The sequence below is a fragment of the Rana temporaria genome, chromosome 5, assembly GCF_905171775.1.
Source record: "Rana temporaria chromosome 5, aRanTem1.1, whole genome shotgun sequence".
Lineage (NCBI taxonomy): Eukaryota > Metazoa > Chordata > Amphibia > Anura > Ranidae > Rana > Rana temporaria.
In genome coordinates this window covers 234,416,485-234,438,171 of record NC_053493.1, presented here as the reverse complement: position 1 = coordinate 234,438,171, position 21,687 = coordinate 234,416,485, and positions in this window count along the sequence as shown.

Below are 21,687 nucleotides of genomic sequence, written 5' to 3'. Positions count from 1 at the left end.
GTGAGAGGAGAGTGGGGGAGAAGTGTATTGAGCTGAATGAAAGAAATTCCTGAAGAGAACTGAACACATCTGCGAATCAGCTGCGTACCCATAGAAGATAATGGGCTTGAATTTCCCACCTGAGCCACACCGCAATGCCTAAAAGACGCACACGGTTTTACTGCAATGCGCAGTGCGAATGCATCGCACATATGTGAACCAGCCTCATTGAAAACAATGTATTTAGAAATGTTCTGCGTATTGGATGCGGTTTAAGCCGCACTCAATTCGCATAGGTGTGAACCTGGCCTCAATCGTATGCAAAGAAAAGAAAGAAAAAAGTGTTTTTGCTTGCACCTGATTGGATGCTGGAAGACAGAACTGCTTCACCTTATTTAATAAGCTCTGGGCATAATTCCCTTGCAAAGTGACCAGCCTATTTACCTTTCCCCTTTCTCTATTTTAAAAACAGAACTATGAGGCCTGTTGGTAAAAAAAAGTATTCCTGCATGTGTGTCCTGCCAATCTTCATTGTCTTGAGATAATCTTGCTAAAAAACCTACTGTATCCAGCATTTCTGGGAGTGCTAGATACCTGGTCCCCTCTGCACTTTGTGGTTTTATCTGCCAGCCCCAACATTACTACAGAGCCCAGTAGTGACGTAAGAACCGGCAGGAGGCACCACAGGGCTGAGAGGGGAGCCAGGCGTCTTTGACTCCTGGAAATGTGTCGGACGCTGACGATTCTTCTTTACGATGTCTTCAAGACAACAAAGATCAGCGGTTTAAGCAGTGGGACAAGTAACAATTCTTTTCTTTTTACATTTAAAGGGTCACTAAAGGATTTTTTTTTCATGTCCTCATTGTTCGTTTTTGCTTTTGATGTTGCTGTAATTCCTCTCTGTTCTGGACACTTCCTGGTTGTCTGTTTCCTGATCACCACAGTACTGGGAGATTTCTCACTGTGGTGACTAATCAAGGAGGTGTGATTACTGTGTGTCAGCACCAATCCAGTTTAGTTTTACAAAGCATCACTGCCCTCTATTGGCTCTTTGTCTCTGTACATCAGAGAACCAGGAAACAACAGCAAAAACGAAACTAAACTGCAGGTACATTATATGATTGTTTCTTATCTATTTTTAATCATTTTTAAAAGGAATCAGTTAACTATTATGTCTCTATAATCTGTAAACAGTCATTTCAGCAAAAAAAAAAAAAAAAATTCCTTTAGTGACGCTTTAAGCCACTTTCCTGTGTGATGGTTTTTATATTTTGTTTTTACTGCATCAGCGTCACTTAAATAAAATGTAAAAAAAAAGGGTTCTGTATTGATTTTGGAAATAAGAGATGTGACTCAGGTAAGAATTTACTAAATGTCTTCACCAATCAAAGAGTATCTCTTCCATCCATAAAGCAGGCGTCTGTATATTTTATTTTACGCTCTTTAAAAACTTCTTGTTGTATAATAAAACCCTTTCAGTTCAATCCATTTATTGTGTTATAGCCTCTATTCTGTAAGAAGAGCGCAGTATCCGGAGGAATTAACACGCATGATCTAGTGCAAATGGCAAGGCAAATATTGTACACATTGTGTAACGCCATACAGTTTGCTCTATAGCACGTGTTATTTTTCAAATGTTGTGCTAGAGGCTGACTATTATCCAAACTACAGATATAAATCTGTTTCCTTTTAATTACGCATGTAGAGCTTTTGTATATGTTTCAGGGTACAGTATGCACAGATAAAAAATTGTTTTGTTCACCTGTTATTTGTTATTAAATTCTTCCATTTAGCTTGTATTTCTTGTTTGTTTATTTATAATGCTTAGTAAATGAAACAAGTAAAACTGTTCATAATTCAGGTCATGTATGCAACCATCTGCTGCATATCTCGAATAGAATCAGAATAAAGTAGCAGGGCCTCTGGGCTTCAGCTGCTCTCCAAATGATTCCCAGTGGGATTCCCTGTACAAAAATGGAACTTAAAATGAATGTGAAATCCAGATATGTGTCAAGATTTCACCAAATTGCACACAAAAGGAGCGAGAACAATATTTGGCTGTACATACAAAAAAAAAATGTGGGATGTATGGAAAATGTGGTCGGTGCATGTTGTAATGCTTTTAAATGACCCAGGGCCTTTAGTATTCTTTCACATGACCTTCGAGCCCTGTACATACGACCGGGATTCCCAGCAGTTTAAAATCCGAGGGGAAAACCGAGAACCTGCTCGGTAACTTTCCCTGTGTACACACGAGAGGTTTTCCCATCTGGAATTCTGCGGGGAGAGCTTTGGCCAGGGATCCCAGCCGTGTTTATGCTCCCTCGCAGTGTTTTGCCATAGGAAAACTCCCGGGTTTAAAACCGCCGGGAAAATGGAGAGCAGGTTTTCTATTTTGCCGCCGGGATTCCCGGCAGTTTTCCTGCCTGGAAAACTGTGAGGAAGCATACACACGTCAGCTTTTCCCAGCCAAAAGCTCTACCGCAGTTTTCCTGGCAGGAAAACTGGTCGTGTGTATGGGGCTTTAAGGCCTCGTACATTCGACCGAGTTTCTAGGCAAAAACCAGCAAGAAACTTGCTGGTAATTTTTTTTTTTTTGCCGAGGAAACCGGACGTGTGTACACTTTTCGACGAGGAAACTGTCAAGGATCTCATCGAGCCAAAAAGAGAGCATGTCTTCTTTTTCCTCAACGGGAATGGGGAAATTTGGCTCGCCGAGATCCTTGACAGCCTAACAAGGAACTCGACGAGCAAAACGATGTGTTTCGCCCATCGAGTTTCTCAGTCGTGTGTACGAGGCTTAAGGCCTGTTACACACAGGCTTCAGCTTGTACAAGTGCAATGTGAACAGCAAACTTTAAAAAAGCTTTGTTGATCCTTTAAAAGTGACAATTAACGCTCCCATTAAGATCTGTTTATAACATTTCCAAACAGGGTTTTTTAAAGGCTTAGTGAAAGCTGCTCAAAGCTTCATAAAAGGTTGACATTCACATTGCTTTTTTTATTAACTGAAGTTTATGTGAAGAAGGCCTCAATGATAAAGATATCTATTTAAAAACCCATGAACATATCAAGAATACCAAGAACATTTTCAGACCTACTTTCCTTCTTTTTTTTTTTTCTCCTGTGCTTTAAGCCAATACACATTAATGTTTACCACAAATTATATAACTGGTGGGGGTGTTTACTTTAAAGCTATGTAAAACCATATTTGTAACCACTTAAGGACCGAGCCTCTTTCTGAGATTTGTTGTTTACAAGTTAAAAACATTTTTTTTGCTAGAAAATTACTTGGAACCCCAAACATTATACATTTGTTTCTAACACCCTAGAGAATAAAATGGCGGACGTTGTAATACTTTCTGTCACACCGTATTTGCGCAGCGGTCTTACAAGCACACTTTTTTTGGGAAAAATACACTTTTTTTAATTGATAAATAAGACAACAGTAAAGTTGGCTCAATTCTTTTTTTTTAGATCGTGAAACATAATGTTACACAGAGTAAATTGATACCAACGTGTCACGCTTCAAAATTGCACCCACTCTGGGAAAGGCGACAAACTTTTACCCTTAAAAATCTCAGAGGAAGTCTAGGGCTAGAATTATTTCTCTCGCTCTACCGACCGTGGCGATAAATCACATGTGTGGCTTGAACACTGTTTTCATATGCAGTACGGTTCTGCACGTGAGCTCGGCGAGACGGGGTGCATTTTAAAAAAATATTATTATTTTTACACAGTTCTTTTTTTTTTTTAATAAAATTGTGTCACTTTTATTCCTTTTACAAGGAATGTAAACATCCCTTGTTTTTTTTTTTTTTTTTTTTTATTATATATATATTATTTTCTTGAATACATTTTTGACTTCTTTTGCTGGACGTATACAAAAGTTTTCCCTTAATACTTCGCCTCCCCTTACCCATCCCTCCCCCCCCCCTCCTATCTCATCAAATCAATCTCCTTATACCTCTACTTCTCTCTGATTTTTCTATAATGGCCTTAAGTGTCTTCTCTTAATTTTTCCGCGTAACTCCACGATTTCTTAAAAGTTCTCCAATTTTCCCATTTCATATTTTGTAATATGTTATTACCCTCCATGTCCTCCTGCAGTTCCTCCATTTTATACGTTTCTTCAACCGCATCGATCCATTCCCAGATCGATGGGCATTCCACCTCTTGCCAGCCCCTTGGAATTAATCTTTTGGCAGCATTCAGTAGGTGTGGTACTAGCGATTTTTTTATAACTTTTAATGCCTTCTTCCCCCCCGTGGAACAGGACAACCCAAGGGTCCATCTTTATCTTTTTCTTTGTAATCTCTTCGACGCAGGCCAATATTTTTTCCCAGTACCTCCTTATCTTAGGGCATCCCCACCACAGGTGCGCCATATTTCCTGGTAAACCGCATCCCCTCCAGCACTCTCCAGTCTGTCCCTCTTTAAACTTTTTTAATTTGTCTGGTGTCATATACCATCCGGCTATGCATTTAAAACACATCTCTGCTGTGCGGCTATCCACCGCGGAGGAGTGTGTCAGGGTCAGCATTTTCTCTATTGTGGTCCTATCCCGATGTGTCCCTAGTTCCCTTTCCCATTTTTTAATGAATGGGGGTATGTTCTGCTCTTCCATCTTCAATAACATCTTATATAGTCCCGAGATAGATCCTCTGGCATTTTTTGTAGAGCATATTTTTTTCCAATTCCAATAACTGATCTCCCGACCTCAGTGGGTGTGGAAGGTCTTGGATAAAATGGTTTAGTTGCCGATATCTCCATTCATTAATTTCCAGGAAAGAGTTTTTTAATTTCAACTCCTGTAGTGTTAAAATGTGTCCTTCCTTCATTATATCCCTTAATTGTATAGTGTCCATTTTAATCCAATTTCCCCCCACTTGTGTTTTACCTGGTGCAAAATAATCATTATTCTTTAGTGATATAAGAGGTGAATTGTACTCTTTCACAATTTTTTTATAGACCGTGTCCCAAACTTTAAGTGCATTTTTAGTTATCTCGTGTGCGTTTTTATCTATTGTCCTAAATTGTGGAGGGTTCCAAATTATCTTATCTAACCTTGCCTGTGACAATTCATTTTCTACACTAACCCACCTTTTTTCTTTGCTAGCTCTGGCCCACTCCACCACTCTTGTTAATATCGCCGCCTCATAGTATCTCTTGACATCGGGGACCGCTAATCCACCCTTTTTTTTTGGTTGTTTTAGGGTCTGAAGTGCTATCCTGTGCTTCTTATTTCTCCATATATAATTCATTATTAATTTTCTAAGGGCCGAGAACAATGTCCCGGGGAGGGCAATGGGGATCATCTGGAACTTATATAAAATTTTTGGTAAAATGACCATTTTGCAGTAATTAATTCGTCCTATCCATGATATTGCCCTGTTTTCCACCCTTTTTGTTTCTGTCTTAATTTCATTTAATAAAGGGATAAAATTTATCGTATACATCTCCCTAGTAGATTTTGCTAGCAGTATTCCTAGGTATTTGAGTTCTTTAACCCAAGCAAATTTGTACTTCATTTTCAGGAGTTGTTCTTCTATCTTGCTTATGTTTATACTCATAATCTCCGTTTTTGTGATGTTTAATTTAAAGTTTGAGATTTCTCCGTATTCGCTAAAAAGGTTTAGAAGGTTTGGGATTGATGTTTTGGGTTCCATTAAATAGAAGAGGACGTCGTCTGCAAAAGCTGCAAGTTTATGTTCTTCCTCTCCTATTTTCACCACTTTTATTTTTTGAGAGTTTCTGATCCTAGCCAGCAGGGGTTCCAATGCGAGCACGAACAGTAATGGCGATAGAGGGCACCCTTGCCTTGTACCGTTTCTCATTAAGAAGGTTTGAGAGAGACTTCCATTTATTTTTATTTTGGCCGTGGGGGACCTGTAGAGAGTGCCAATCCACTCCATCATCCTCTGTCCAAACCCCATTTCCTTCAGGGTGAGCAACATGAGTCCCCAGTCTACCCTGTCAAACGCTTTTTCGGCGTCTATCGACAGAAGTAGACCTGGGGACCCCGCCGCCTTCATTTTCCGGAGGATTAACAGTGTTCTAACCCCATTGTCTCTCCCCTCTCTTCCCTGGACAAAACCCGTCTGATCCGGGTACACCAATCTCGCCATTTCCTGTTTAACTCTCCCGGCCAATACCTTTGCAAACAGTTTTAAATCTGTATTGAGCAGAGATATCGGCCGGTATCCTGAACAGTTTCCGATGTCCTTCCCTTCCTTAGGGATAACGGTGATAGTTGCCTCTGATGCCTCTTTACTTAGTTCGTACTCCTTTCCAAGCCCATTATAATACTGGCATAGCCTTGGCAGAAGTATCTCCTTAAATTTTTTGTAATACATTACTGTGAAGCCGTCTGGCCCCGGACTTTTGCCTGAGGCAGAGCTTGATAATGCTACTTTAATTTCGTTTTCCGTTATTTGCCTGTCCATCCCCTCTGCGTCTATTTGACTGACTTTTGATAACCTTGCTTCTTCTAAGAATGCTGAGATTTTTTTGTCTTTCTCCCCTTTTTGCCAGCTTTTTTGTTCTACTGAGTATAGTTTTTCATAATATAATCTAAATGTTTCAGCAATATCTTTTGTTGTATGCAAGACCTCTCCTTTTTCGTTTTTAATTTTATCTATATAATTCCTTGATTTCTTTTTTTGTACCATCCGAGCCAGATGTTTGCTTGTTTTATTTCCCCACCTATATCTCTCCCTTGCCACCAAGTTAAATTCCCTTCTTGTTTCCCGATCAATAAGTTCTTTAAGTTCGTTCCGCTTATTAACTAGGTCCAAATAAATATCTCGTTGTTTGCCATTTTTCTTATGTGTTAGTTCTAAATTGAAGATCTCATCTACTAATTTTTCCTTCTTACTGTTCATTTCTTTTTTCCTCCTTGCCCCTTCGGAGATTAACACCCCTCTAATCACCGCCTTATGGGCATCCCATAATGTTGCTGCCGAAATTTCATCTGTCTTGTTTATCTTAAAATATTCCTCTAATTCTTTTTTAACCCTCATTAAGCTTTTCTCTTCTATTAGTAGTTTCTCATTTAGTCTCCAATTTGGATAGGTCCTTTGATTGCCTATGATATTTATGGATATACTAATTGGAGCATGATCAGAAATCGTCATGGTCTCTATTTTTGTCTCGACCACCGCATCTAACATTCTATGCTCAATGAAAATGTGATCGATCCGGGAGTAGCTCTCATGTACGTGAGAGTAAAATGTATAATCTCGTTTGCTTGGGTTAAAGATCCTCCATGTGTCTACTAATTGGCTTCTATGTAGACTACCTTTTACCTTTCTTAATTACCTTTCTTGAGTCTCCAATGTTTGGTGTGTTTTATCGGCCTTTGTGTCCATACAGAAATTTAAATCTCCTCCCAGTATTATCTTTCCCCTCCTGAAATCTTTTAATTTCCCCAGGATTTCCTGGAGATATTTCATCGGGGAGGTATTCGGTGCATATATGTTTACAAGAGTATATTCCTCCTCCTCTAGTTTTCCCCTTAAAAAGAGGAATCTCCCTTCTGGGTCAGTCAATCGGTCTGTTAACACAAACCTAATCCCCTTAGCTATCCCGATTGCTACCCCTCTGGCCCTTTTAGAAATGGTGTCACCATAGTACCATATGGGGAAGTCAGGGGAATAAAGCTTTATGTTTGATCCTAATGTAAGATGGGTTTCTTGTAGGAGGACAACATCTGACCTATACCTCTTTAGTTCCTTTAGTACCTTATGTCTCTTTGATGGATTATTGAGGCCTTTTACGTTATAAGATAGGCATTTAATTACCGGCATCTTGGTTGTTGGTTACAGTTTCTTCCGATTGTTTTGGTGAGATAGGATATCTTCCCCCCTCCCTCCCTTCCCCTCCCCTCCCTCCCCTCCCTCTCCCCCCCTCCCCCCTTCTCCCTCACTCCCCTCCCCTCCCACCTCCCCACCCTCCTCCCCCCCCTCTCCCCTCCACGCCCCCCCTCCCTCCTCCCTACATCCCCTTTAGGCCAATTATTGACCTCTGGATCATCCTCCATATCTGATCCAGTTCCCCCTAGGTGGGGTCTGGGATTGCCTCCCCCCCGATCTGATCGTAAAGCGGGGGGGGGGATGGGTACATCCCCCCACCACCACAATCACATAGAAACACAAAGAAAGTCTAAGAAAAAACTCTTGTGTGTTGTCTCGTCATTTTCTCCCTTGACCTTTACTCCTCTATTCCCATCCTGGTATGTCGGGTATCTGAATATCTAATTTTTTGCAGAACTCTTCCAGGTCCTCCGGGAATCTCAGCGTTGCTGATCTCCCGTCTTTTGTACCGACCAGACATGCCGGAAACCCCCAAGTATATTTGATGTTTAGATCTGTCATCCGCTTTAAAAGTGGTTTTAACACTCGTCTCCTTGCCAGGGTCTCAAGTGATAGGTCGGAGAATATCTGTAGCTCTGTCCCTTCATATACTATCGGGGGTTGTCCCCTTAGTTTCTTCCACACTATTTCCTTGTCTTCGTAAAGTCGGAATCTAATTATGACGTCTCTTGTTCGATCCGACCTCGTTCTCTGCAGGTTCCCCACTCTGTGGACCCTTTCGATCCTTATCGGATCCTCTATTGGTTTTTCCAGCAGGGGGTTAAAGATCTTCTGCATTGTTTGTCTGAGGTCTTCTCCCCTCTCTTCTGGTATTGATCTTATCCTCAGATTTTGTCTCCGACTTCTATTTTCCTGATCTTCTATTTTGTAGAGTAAAAGTCTCTGTTGTAGTTGTGTTTGATCTATTTGGTCCTTTAATGCTTTTACTTCTTGCTCCTGCTGCTCTGTTCGTTCTTCAATTGTTTCCATTCTGCCAAGTAAGTGCCCCAGGTCTGTCCGCAGGTTCTGTATTTCACCCTTGATACCACTCTTAATCGCTGTTTCCAATTTTTGCAGCATCTCTGCCATTTCTCCTTTAGATATGGACTGCGAGTCTGTATGTTGTTCCTCAGTCCTACTACTTTCAGGCCCCCGCTCTATGGCTCCTTCTTCTCTTGACTCCATTGATGTTTCACTGATGTTTCCCCCCTGGGGTTTTCTAGTTTCCAGCTTCTTGTCTTTGTTTACTTGTTGTTGCTTTGTTGTTCCCAGGGTGCCCTGGGTTCGTGGGCTTTCCCCTTTAGTCATAAATGGTCTAATTGAGCTTGTTGTAGCTGTACTACTTGGCGTTGTCGGGGTCCCCCCCTCGTGGACCTACTTGTCATTCTGCTCATGTTGTTATCCCTTCTTCTGATTCTCTTCCCCAGCTTGACCTCCTCCTGTCCGTTTGTCAGTGCACGTCTATGTTTCCTTTTAGGCCTACTGGTTTTCAGCCCGTCGCTCCGGCCCTTAGTCTCTAATTTCCCCCTTTCAACCCTGGCAAGCGATATCTGATGTCTCTGTATCGTTTTGTGTTTCCCTTAAATGATCCTCCTTAGAGCCTGTAGTAAATGTCTACGTTTAAAAATGGCTCAGAGGTTCAGTCAGCTGGGTGTCAAACACCAGGGAAAGACCAAAATAAAAGAAACAAAAGAAATAAGAGACCACATGCAATTTACCAGACAGTCCCTCCGGGTTCCATATATTCTAGATTCTAAATCGATATCCACAGCAGGACCCTTTGTCGCTTTTGCATATGCCCGAGAGGTAATCCCCTCTATCTTGAGAGGAAAAAGTTGCCGCCCTCTATCTGCTGATAGATGGGGGCCCCTAAGAGGCCAGGGGCATACCCACAGTATTTCCTGTGTCTGTCTGGTCTCTGTGGGTTGCTTGTCTGTGCTGGAATGAGGTTTTTATGTATATGAGGGGGGGTAGTACCTCCACTTTCGGGTGCACTCTTTATGTCAGTTTGCTAATATCTCCATGTCTCAGCATCCCCTGAAGTAGGGCAGACCCATGTGTAATCTTATGTACAGTCCCGGATACTCAGGTCGAGATTTTATCAGGTAGCACAGGTAGTACAGCACTTCTCGCAATTATATAGTAATTGAAATTGGTCCTAGACCCCTTTTTACATAGATTAACATGGATTAACAAAGATTTACACTCCACAATGTATATACAGCAGTTTGGTTAATGCAGACCCTGGGGCTAGTTTTTACGTACGTTTACAGCTTTCTCCAAATGACTTTTATTTCTCTCCCCTTTAGGGGTTTCCTTTACCCTATCACACGCTTCCTCCTCCAAATGCTTTAGTACAGAGACAAAAATAATATAGTAATAGATCAGATCCGACCTTTTTCCATGTGGTGGTGGGTGCTAAGTGCTGGGTGCTGATATGTAACTTCCTTTCTTACGCTCCCGCAGATCTATGTCTCCCTCCAGGCGTTCCGCTTTTTATCTCTTCCCCCGTCCATCTCAGCTTCCATTACCCGCTGTAGGTCCCGGTGCGGCCGCCTGGATTAGCGCAGTGGAGAGCGGGTTTAGGGCGCCTAAGCCAGGGGTTCGTTCCAGCAGTCCTCGCTATCCCGCTACGACCGTCTCCAGGGTGTCAGCTTCCGGGCTACGGCGTGCAGCATGGGACGTGCAGCGTGTCTTGTGGAGCGTCCTCATCCCCCAACAACTTCCCTGCTCTTCTCTCCCCCACCTACGGGCGCACCTCCTACTCACGTGCGCGTGCACGCCATCTTGCGCAAGATCCGTAAACATCCCTTGTAATAGAAAGAAAGACATGACAGATCCTCCTTAAATATGAGATCTGGGGTCAAAAAGACTTATGAAATATATATATATATATATATATATATATATATATATATTTTTTGTCATTTGAAAAAAAGAAAAAAAGCCCTTTTAAGAGCTATGGGCAGAAGTGACGTTTTGACGTCGCTTCCGTCCTGCAATGGTATGGAGACGGGTGGGGGCCATCTTCCCCTCACTCATCTCCATACAAAGCACAGAAGAGCATCCGATCGCCTCTGCCGCTGCCAATGGCTCCAGTAAGTGGCAGAGGGCACTGGAGAGTGACCCTCTCCCGCTGCCCGATCAGTTCTGTACCCTTATTTGCTTTTGGGGTATGGATACCACTGCTCTAAAAATTATTGCCTACACCAAATGTAGCCTCACGTCTGTCCAAGTCTCAGATCTGGTTTTGCTGGTGTAACTTGCAGTGACAAAATATTGGAAAGGTGGTAATACAGCCCATAAGGTAGCACTGGGAATTTACTTTTAAAATGTTTTTGAAAACTTGAACTCATTGAAATGGTTATTGCCATGGAATTATGACTAAGAAAATACTTTTACTGGTACAGACTGTAGTCATGTGACGGCCCAATGACAATCATGAGAACCTTACCAGGTTCAGAGCAATAAACATAACTTAACCTTACCTCCAAACCCTCATAATGCAGGATATTTTTAGTTTGTTAAAAACTAGTGGGCCAGATTCAGAAAGGAGTTACATCGGCGTATCTTCAGATACGCCGTCGTAACTCCGAATGAGGGCTGTCGCATCTCGGCGCTGATTCATAGAATCAGATACGCCTCACTGTTGCCTAGATACGAGCGGCGTAAGTCTCCTACGCCGTCGTATCTTAGGGTGCATATTTACGCTGGCCGCTAGGGGCGCTTCCATAGATTTACGCATAGAATATGCAAATGAGCTAGATACACCGATTTAGAAACGTACGTCCGCCTGGCGCATTGATTTACGTCATTTACGTAAGGCTTTTTCCAGCGTAAAGTTACCCCTGCTCTATAAGGCGTAGCCAATGTTAAGTATGGACGTCGGGACAGCGTCGAATTTTGCGTCGTTTGCGTAAGTCATATGCGAATAGGGCTGTGCGTAAGTTACATTCACGTCTAAAGCATTGACTATTTGCGGCGTAATTTGGAGCATGCGCACTGGGATACTTTCACGGATGGCGCATGCGCCATTCGTTAGAATCGTCAAATACGTGGGGTCGCGAGTAATTGGCATACAACACGCCCCCTACCAGCCTATTTTGAATTAGGCGGGCTTACGCCGGCCCATATACGCTACGCCGCCGTAAATTCGGGTGATAATTCTTTCTGAATACGGGACTTGCCTGTCAAAGTTACGGCGGCGTAGCGTATATGAGATACGCTACGCCCGCCTAAAGATAGGCATTTCTCTCTGAATCTAGTCCAAGTGTGTTTACATGCCAGGGTCCCATTGTACTTCCTGGCCGCTACAGATGTACGCTCTGGAGGTCTTCTAGATCCCAGCATTGTGGTTATGTCTCCACCTGCCTCTGTTCTGGTCCATTGAAAAAGCAAACTGCCTTTGTTTTTTGAATGGCCAAGAATAGGGGTGGGGGGTGGGTAGAGACACAATCACAGTGCCTGGGTCTGTAGGGCTTGCATAGCTTATGTTCATAGGCGCCTGGAAGTACAGAAAAATATGTACTAATACGTAAACAACTAGTTTATAACATGCCGAATAGAGCCTGTATCATGGTGGCAGGCAGCTAAGGCTAAAGCATGTTACTTCTCTGAACCTGATAAGGTCCTCATTCCAAGAGAAGGGCATAGTTCATGGTTTGCTGATACACTTGCCCAATGTAGATAAATCGCTATCTTAGGTATAGTTTGACTAATAATATGTGTTTGTACTGTATTCTACGCGATCTCTGCAAGACATACCTACCACTATAGAATACTAATAGCTCTCATTGCAGTCTTGTGTATGGTTTTGTATGCACAACCAATTTATCTCAAAGGCTCAGCATGCCCAAATATGATATTACAGTTAAAAAGAAAAAATGTCAAACTAGAGCTACCACAGTGGTTCCAATATAAACATCAATTTACTTTTACCAAAATATAATTAACTCCCAGTCATAAAGTCAAAAAACCTCTTTATTACATAAAAAATAAAGATAAAAGCACACTATGGTACTAATCAATTCCTCTAAAACATAACACTTTGGGGTTGATTTACTAAAGGCAATTAGACTGTGCACTTTGCAACATGCAATTGCTACAGAGATTAGTAAATAAGGTAAAGCTTCACTTTGCAAAGAATACCCAATCACCTGCAAGGAAAAAAAAAAAAAAAAAAACAGCATTTTTGCTTGCACATGATTGGATGATGGAAGCATTTGCTCATTTACTAAGCTCTGGAGCAACTGTTCTTGCAGTTTTCAGTCACCAAGTATTAAATAAAAAGGGGGTTTATAGGGGTTGACATTTTTATTTTTGGTTTATATAGTTTTGAATCTCCAATTATTAAATAATGGGATTGGTAGGCCCTTACATTTATTCTTTATTATGTATTATTAAAGTCCTTTTCTGAATGTTTATGAGGTACTCAGGGGTGCCACGACATCCTGGTTGAAAAGGCTGTCAGATCCGTCTGAACACCCGCTCTGCTAAATGTCGGCATAGCAGGAGCTTGGTAAGCACAGTGCAGTGAAGAGCAGTGGAGGTGGCTTTCTAAGTCTCTACAAAACAGTACCTGGCATAAGTGCAAGGCTATGTATGTGTGTATGCAGAATGTGTGAATACATCCTACTCAGTACCCCTGATTCTGACCCTGCATCTGGCTGCTGATCCAGAGCTACACCAGCGGCCATCCATAATGTATGTCCCTTGCAGTTCACTATCTTGGCCACACTTTTTCCTCACTGGGTCAGCATCCCTCACAGCCAGGTGTATTGTAATGGAAGAATGGTTCTGCCTTGAGGCTCTGGTGAGAGGAAAGCAGGGCACATAGGGGATCAAAAGGGAGGGTGAATATTGGCTTGCAGAGGTTAGCAAACAGGGTAGGGTATGAAGGTGTGCCAACAGAGCATTTTTAAGTACAGAGGTGACCAGAGAGGGGGTTTAAGGTACATAGAAAAGCAGATAGGGGTTTTTTGGTACAGAGGTGAGCAGAGAGGAGGTTTTGGGGTACAAAGGTGAGCAGAGAGGGGGTTTGGAGTGTGGAGGTGAGAAGAGAAGTGGTTTGGGGTTGAACAGTTAGATGCTGTCCTGGCCAGGAAGGTGAAAGTTAATTTGTATTCTGGATCCTTTGTCTTTTTGGCTGTTCTGCTCAGGGTCCAACCCACTTGTCTTGTGTCATATAAATTGGAATAGCGGTCTGGAGCGAGAGCGCAATTAGTTTTCCCCCTGCGACAGTTGAGGAAAAGAGAATCCCCAGAGAATTCCGCCGCCAGAGATACACTACGCCGCCGTAATCCACAACGAATTCGTTGTGGATTTGAAACAAAGCCAAGTAAGTTACGGCGGCGTAGCGTATCTGATACGCTGTGCCGGTGCCGATCTATGTGGATCTGGCCCAGAGATTTTAGCTTGAGGTTCACCCTGAAGACACCAGTGCTGAAGAAACGCCTCTGAAAGACTATGACTACTGGAATACACTTTTACAGGGCAGCGCACGAGCCTGTAGTTCTGAGTAGGAATGAAGGAATAACCTTGCATTGTATGTTGGACCGTGAAATGTCTATTTTTGCACCTTTCCAAGTAAACTATTGAAATGTTGTCCTTGCCTGGTCTCAAGTCATTAACCACTTCCAGACCTGCGCACGACGATGTACGTCCTCTTTTTAAAGATGGATATCTCGGTAACGGCAGCAGCTGCTGCCACAACCGAGGTATCCATCTTTAGTTTGCGCGGTCCTGTACACGATAACGGCGGTCTTCGCAGCAGATTCGCCGCAAGATCGCCGTTATCGGTGGCGGGAGAGGGCCCCCCCTCCCGCCGCTCTCCCGCGCCCTCCGCCGCTTACCGGAGCCGTCTGTAGCGACGGAGGAGATCGTGACCGTTCGGCTGCTGACTGGGGACGAGACTGAAGGAAAAATCTCCTTCGCCCGTCCCCATAGCTCTGCTGGGCGGAAGTGACGTCAAAACGTCAGTCCCGCCCAGCCTCTTAACCACTTAAGCCCCGGACCAATATGCAGCCTAAAGACCCAAGGGGTTTTTACAGTTCGGGACTGCGTCGCTTTAACAGACAATTGCGCGGTCGTGCGACGTGGCTCCCAAACAAAATTGGCGTCCTTTTTTCCCCACAAATAGAGCTTTCTTTTGGTGGTATTTGATCACATCTGCGGTTTTTAGTTTTTGCGCTATAAACAAAAATAGAGCGACAATTTTGAAAAAAAAGCAATATTTTTTACTTTTTGCTGTAATAAATATCCCCCAAAAACATATATAAAAACATTTTTTTTCCTCAGTTTAGGCCGATACGTATTCTTCTACCTATTTTTAGTAAAAAAAATCGCAATAAGCGTTTATCGATTGGTTTGCGCAAAATTTATAGTGTTTACAAAATAGGGGATAGTTTTATTGCATTTTTATTTTTTTTTATTTTTTTACTACTAATGGCGGCGATCAGCAATTTTTTTCGTGACTGCGACATTATGGCGGACACTTCGGACAATTTTGACACATTTTTGGGACCATTGTCATTTTCACAGCAAAAAATGCATTTAAATTGCATTCTTTATTGTGAAAATGACAGTTGCAGTTTGGGAGTTAACCACAGGGGGCGCTGTAGGAGTTAGGGTGCACCTAGTATGTGTTTACAACTGTTTGGGGGTGTGGCTGTAGGAATGACGTCATCGATCGTGTCTTCCCTATAAAGGGAATGACGCGATCGATGCGCCGCCATAGTGAAGGACGGGGAAGCCGTGTTTACACACGGCTCTCCTCGTTCTTCAGCTCCGGGGAGCGATCGCGACGGAGCGGCTATAAACAAATAGCCGCGCCGTGGTCCCGGATCGCTCCCCGAGCGGACCCGACCTCCGCATGTAGCGGGGGGGGTCCCGATCGGACCCCCCACCCGCTAATAGGCGAGGACGTACCCATACGCCCATGTGCCTGTACGTGCCATATTGTGGACGTATATGTACATGGGCTGGTCCTTAAGTGGTTAAAGAAACATTTTTTTTTTTGTCATTTGAAAAAATGACAGTTTAAAAAAAAAAAATTCTTGCATTTTAGTCTAAATATAAGATCTGAGGTCTTTTTGACCCCAGATCTCATATTTAAGAGGACCTGTCATGCTTTTTTCTATTACAAGGGATGTTTACATTCCTTATAATAGGAATAAAAGTGATCAAATTTTTATTTTATTTTTTTCAGTGTAAAAAGTAATAAAATAAATAAAAATAAATAAGAAAACAAAAAAAATGTTTTAAAGCGCCCCGTCCCGACGAGCTCGCGCGCAGAAGCGAACGCATACGTGAGTAGCGCCCGCATATGAAAACGGTGTTCAAATCACACAAGTGAGGTATCGCCGCGATCGTTAGAGCGAGAGCAATAATTCTAGCCCTAAAGCTAATCTGTAGCTCAAAAAATGCAACCTATAGAATTTCTTAAACGTCGCCTATCGAGATTTTTAAGGGTAAAAGTTTGACGCCATGCCACGAGCGGGCGCAATTTTTAAGCGTGACATGTTGGGTATCATTTTACTCGGCGTAACATTATCTTTCACAATATTTAAAAAAGTGGGCCAAATTTATTGTTGTCTTATTTTTTAATTCAAAAAAGTGAATTTTTTTCAAAAAAAGTGCGATTGTAAGACCGCTGCGCAAATACGGTGTGACAAAAAGTATTGCAATGACCACTATTTTATTCTCTAGGGTGTTAGAAAAAAATATATAATGTTTGGGGGTTTTAAGTAATTTTCTAGCAGAAAAAACTGTTTTAGTCTTGCAAACACCAAATCTGAAAAACACCTAAGGTCTGGAAGTGGTTAAAGAGGTGTATGGTAAGTAACTGGCACACACACAGTTAATGAGTGGATCTTAACACATTGGGGTATGAAGACATCAGTGTAGAGTGTAGTAATGTGAAGGCACATATGATTACCAGGAGTAACGGAAGTGTAACAAGCAGCCTGGCAATAGCGTGTACCTGTTAAAGGTGGCATGGCCTCTAACAGCGAGGGAGAGGTTGTCAGCACTCCTTCTGCCAGCGGTCTGCCTCCTATAGCAACGGTACCGCAGAGGCTCCCCATCCTGTACAGAGGTACAGAAGGTCAAAAGTTAAGTTAAGTGCACATGTGGAGCTCACACAGATTGCATGGCAGGGCCCACGCTACTTGGGAGTATGTGCAAAGTGTGGCTCTCGTGCTACCACTTTAAATAATTTTGCTTGACAGCTGCAAATACCGATTAGTAAATCAGTAATTCAAAAAGCTATTATAATTAACAGTGATCAAAAAATATAATCCAAGTGAAAACACATCAGTGTCAAATGAAATGATGAAGAACGGTGGACTTCTGTCAACCAATAAAAAGGTGAAATATAAATTAAAATAAAAAATGAAACAGTCCAAAAAAATGTAAACACAACAGTGTCAAATAAAGTGACTGAAGTAGCTGAACTATAATTTCCAAAGGTAAGTGACTGGTGTCTATTCCTGGTAGTGATTTGTGACACCTATGTGCTCTCTAGCAGCTCACCTCACTGCTGTAATATAACAGCATTGGATTAGACAGATCTTGCTCTGGGTGTCCTGATGTCTCTACCCCGCCTCCATGGATGTATGTCAGTGAAAAACCACAGCTAGTGGATCATAATTAAATTAGAAGTAAGATAAAACAAGGGTCATCATGGTAAGTATGGTGGAATGTCATCCAGCATCAGGGTAATCCCAGTTTGAGTGGTCCAGTGTGCAGCAGGAGATCCCAGCCGACCAGCAGAGGGGAGCCGCAACAGAAGAAAGCGCAAGAGGAGACAACTGTGCTGTCAGGAGTGTGGTGGATGTTGACATTGGCTCAGCATGTCCCTCCTAAATGCAGATTGAAGAGAAGGTGTGCATTGTCACAGGAAACAGAGTTAACTGTAGAACAGTTACAGTATCAGTGTACATGGTGTACGTTCATCTCTGAAAGTAGGGGTCTGCCCTAAGGTTGAGTATTACCCCATGGCAACCTCAGCCTTGTCTCAGGGCATTGATGAAGATGGCATGAAGTAAAGGTATCCCATATGTGTGTATAAGATGAACCTGTAACCAAGTGTCTAACATAGCCCAGAAGAACACACGCGGGTAGGCCTTCCAGGTGACCCAGTACTTGGCGCCCAACGAGTTAATGGGAAACATGGAGGATGTAACAAACAACCACACTGCCCTCACGCATTCTGGTGTGAACTGGCCCTAGTCTCAACTTTTTTTTTTTTAATTGTTCTGCACCGAAAATGCATTTCTGATTGCTAATGCATTGGGGCACCATTAAGAATTAATGACGGTCTTCTGTGCGTATGCTAAAGAGCAGCGTGTTTGCCTGCATGTCAGGAATGCAAACGATTTTGCATGTGTTCCCCGACATGCAATAGTGTGAAACAAGCCTTAACTGGGTTGCCACAAGACTGAAAAAAGGTTTAGAAACACTGGTTCATGGTTTAAATCACCCAAAGGCTTCTTATAATCTTGAAATGTTCCAGAGGCTACATCTTCCTTCCTACTGAACCTTCCAACTATGGCCCTGTTGCTTTCCTTGCAAATTCATACACAACACCTCCTACTCCGTATTGTAAAATATATACAGTATGAAGAATCCAATAGTGAGTAGTTATAGGTGGACAACAAAGGTCTCATTGCTAGCGTTTGCAAGAGTTATAAGAAGACAAAAACTGAAATAGCTTCCAATGCACTACATGTTTAACTAAGTTGCATATACACAAACTGTTAAAGCGGAGTTCCACCTTAAAAACAAACTTCAGCTCACTAGCTTCCCTTTAATTTAAATAAAAACATTTTGTAAAAAATGTATAAAAAATTCTTGCCTGCAAATGGCTGTTAGTAGGCAGATTTCCTAATCTGCCTAGTTCCTCTTCCGCGGTGGATCTACCTCCTAACTCGCCTGGCCTCCTGGGAAATGAGTGTTATAATGTAATAATTTCCCAGGAGTCTGTGGGCATTACAGTGCTACGAGCCCCGTTTAACTGAGCATTCGCAAGATCTTCGTTGTCATAACAACGGGGCGGGACGTTCCTCCGTCGCCACTCGTTGTAATGGCAACAAACTAACTGCGCTACGAGCGCCCTTTAACTGCGCATGCGTGAGATCGAGAGGTGCATGCTGGGTAACCTCTAGCTGAAAAAACAGGAAGAATAATCTACTGGGCTTCATATGCCCTTACCCACCATCATGGAAACGGCCTCAAGAACGCTGAGAAAATATACGGTAAGTTTTTGAACTGATTACTTTAGCGATCGGGAGAAATTAATATTTTTTTTAGAGAATAGATAGAGTAATTATGTTGATAGTGTAAAAATAAAAATGTATGTCCGGAACACCGCTTTAATTCCAAGAAAAATGGTTATGCAGACACGAGTATTATACTACAAGACTCAATATAAGCTGCGATATAGTTTTTGTTGAATTAAACAGCTGTAAATCCTAATCTTAATATGAATGTTCTCATTGGTTGGACCAAAGCAAAGGAAACAATAGCACAATAAGATGCAGAAGCTTAGCAGTTTCTAAAGATATAAAGTAAATCATTTTTTTTTTTTTTTTTCCAGAAGACTTTGTCAAGCATTACTTGATATTGGAGCATTGTCAAAGTACAACTAAAGGCAAAAAATGATACCCAGAACAGTAAGGGCAAATCTTCCAAAAGGGAAATAGGTTCTAGCGACCATGGTGACCTCAATTTCCTCTCATTTTCTGTTTTGTCTATGGGACAGGAGCTGAAGGAAAAGCTCCCCCATGGGACATAGTAAAGAAAAAAAACTGACAGTGTGTTATTTTAACCCTCCCTTATTTTGCATTTAAAGTGGATGTAAACCTGATTGTTTTTATGTCACAATGTACAGTATAAGATTTCCTATCATCTGTGCCCAGTCCTGCCACACAGAGTTAATCCAGCTCTGAGCAATCCTCTTTTATTGTTCAGTGAAATAGAACGGACTTACAGAGAAAAACCTTAGTCCGTTCTGCCCCCTTGCTGTGAATGACAGGTTATATACATATCTCATGCACTAGCCTGGAGACAGGCATCATTTTTTAATTCCCACCCCCACTCCTTTTCTAAAGTCATGTGGTTACTTTTCTGGATTTTGACTGGATATTAGTGATAATAGCAGAATTTAGTGTAAGGAAAGTGTAGAAGTGGGCAGGGAGTCTACTGAGATCACGACTCCACCCACCGAGCTCCAGACAACTGATCCACCCACAGAATCTTCAGTTTTTCAGTTCTTATAACAGACAGAGGGGAAACATTTGACAGGTAAGGATACATACAGGAGACATGTATATCCTTATAGATCAGCACTATGGCAGTAGTTTAGAAAGTATGAGAGTGGGTTTACATCCTCTTGAATCCTACTTTAGTTTAAAAGATGCTAAGTAGTAAAAACAAGGAAATCAATTATAATGATGTTTTTATTATTTTTTTAAATGTAATTAAAATAGTTTATATTGCATGACAGTATCCAAACACTACACTGTTTGTTAACATGTAAGTATGAGGCCCCGTACACACGACCGAGTTTCTCGGCAGAATTCAGCCAGAAACTCGATCGGAGCCGTATTCTGCCGAGAAACCCGGTCGTGTGTACACTTTTGGCCGAGGAAACGGACAAGGATCTTGTCGGGCCAAATAGAGAACATGTTCTCTATTTCCTCGTTAGTCAATGAGGAGACTTGGCTCGCCGAGATCCTCGGCGGCTTCATAAGGAACTCAACGAGCAAAACGATGTGTTTTGCCCATCGAGTTTCTCGGACGTGTGTACGGGGCTTAAAAGACATACATGTAAAATGAATGGTAAGTTTTTTTAAATTGTGTGTCCACACTGTTAAGGATTGTAATATTTCCTTTAAATATTAGATAACTATTTTTTCACACATTTGTAGTTAAGTAAGATTACGAGTTGTTCTGGTAAGGCTTCCCATAAACTACAGGATTATAGCTGCATTTTACATTCTTTCAGGGATTACATGAAAATACTGTTATGTAGTTATGTTACGCTTTCATATATGTTTCACCTTGTCCTGAAGACTTACACTATTGAAAGTTTGATAGAAAATATAAAATATGTTGACATTTGTTTTATTGGTTTAATTTTTCTTTTTAGAGTCATAAAAATTCCGAAATTCAATTTGAATGTTCGTTTTCTGGAAAGGTCCCCTTATGTTTACCTTCCAGAGTATTGAACAGTTGTAGCATATTTTATTAACCACTTGAGATCCGCGCTATGGTCGAAAGACGTCCACAGCACGGCTCTCAAGTGCCGGGTGGACATCCCTGGACGTCCCGTTGTTGTTGTTCCCTGTGCGTGCCGCTGGGTGGCGCGCAGCGGGGAAACAACGTGCCCGGCGCATCACTCCGGAGCCGATGCGAGTGCCTGACGGCCGCGATGTCCGCCAGACACTCGCGTCCGTCAGACACTCGCGATTAAACACAGAGCTCCACGTGCTGTGAGGGAGAGAGGAGACCGATCTGTGTCCCTTTACATAGGGACACAGCATCGGTCACCTCCCCCAGTCAGTCCCCTCCCCCCACACAGTAAGAACACAATGAGGGAATACATTTAACCCCTTCCTCACCCCCTAGTGTTAACCCCTTCACTGCCAGTCACATTTATACAGTAATTAGTGCATTTTTATAGCACTGATCGCTGTATAAATGTGAATGGTCCCAAAATTGTGTCAAAAGTGTCCGATACGTCCGCCGCAATATCGCAGCCCTGACAAAAAAAATCGCAAATCGCCGCCATTACAAGTAAAAAAAAACCCCATAAATCTATCCCCCATTTTGTAGGCACTATAACTTTTGCGCA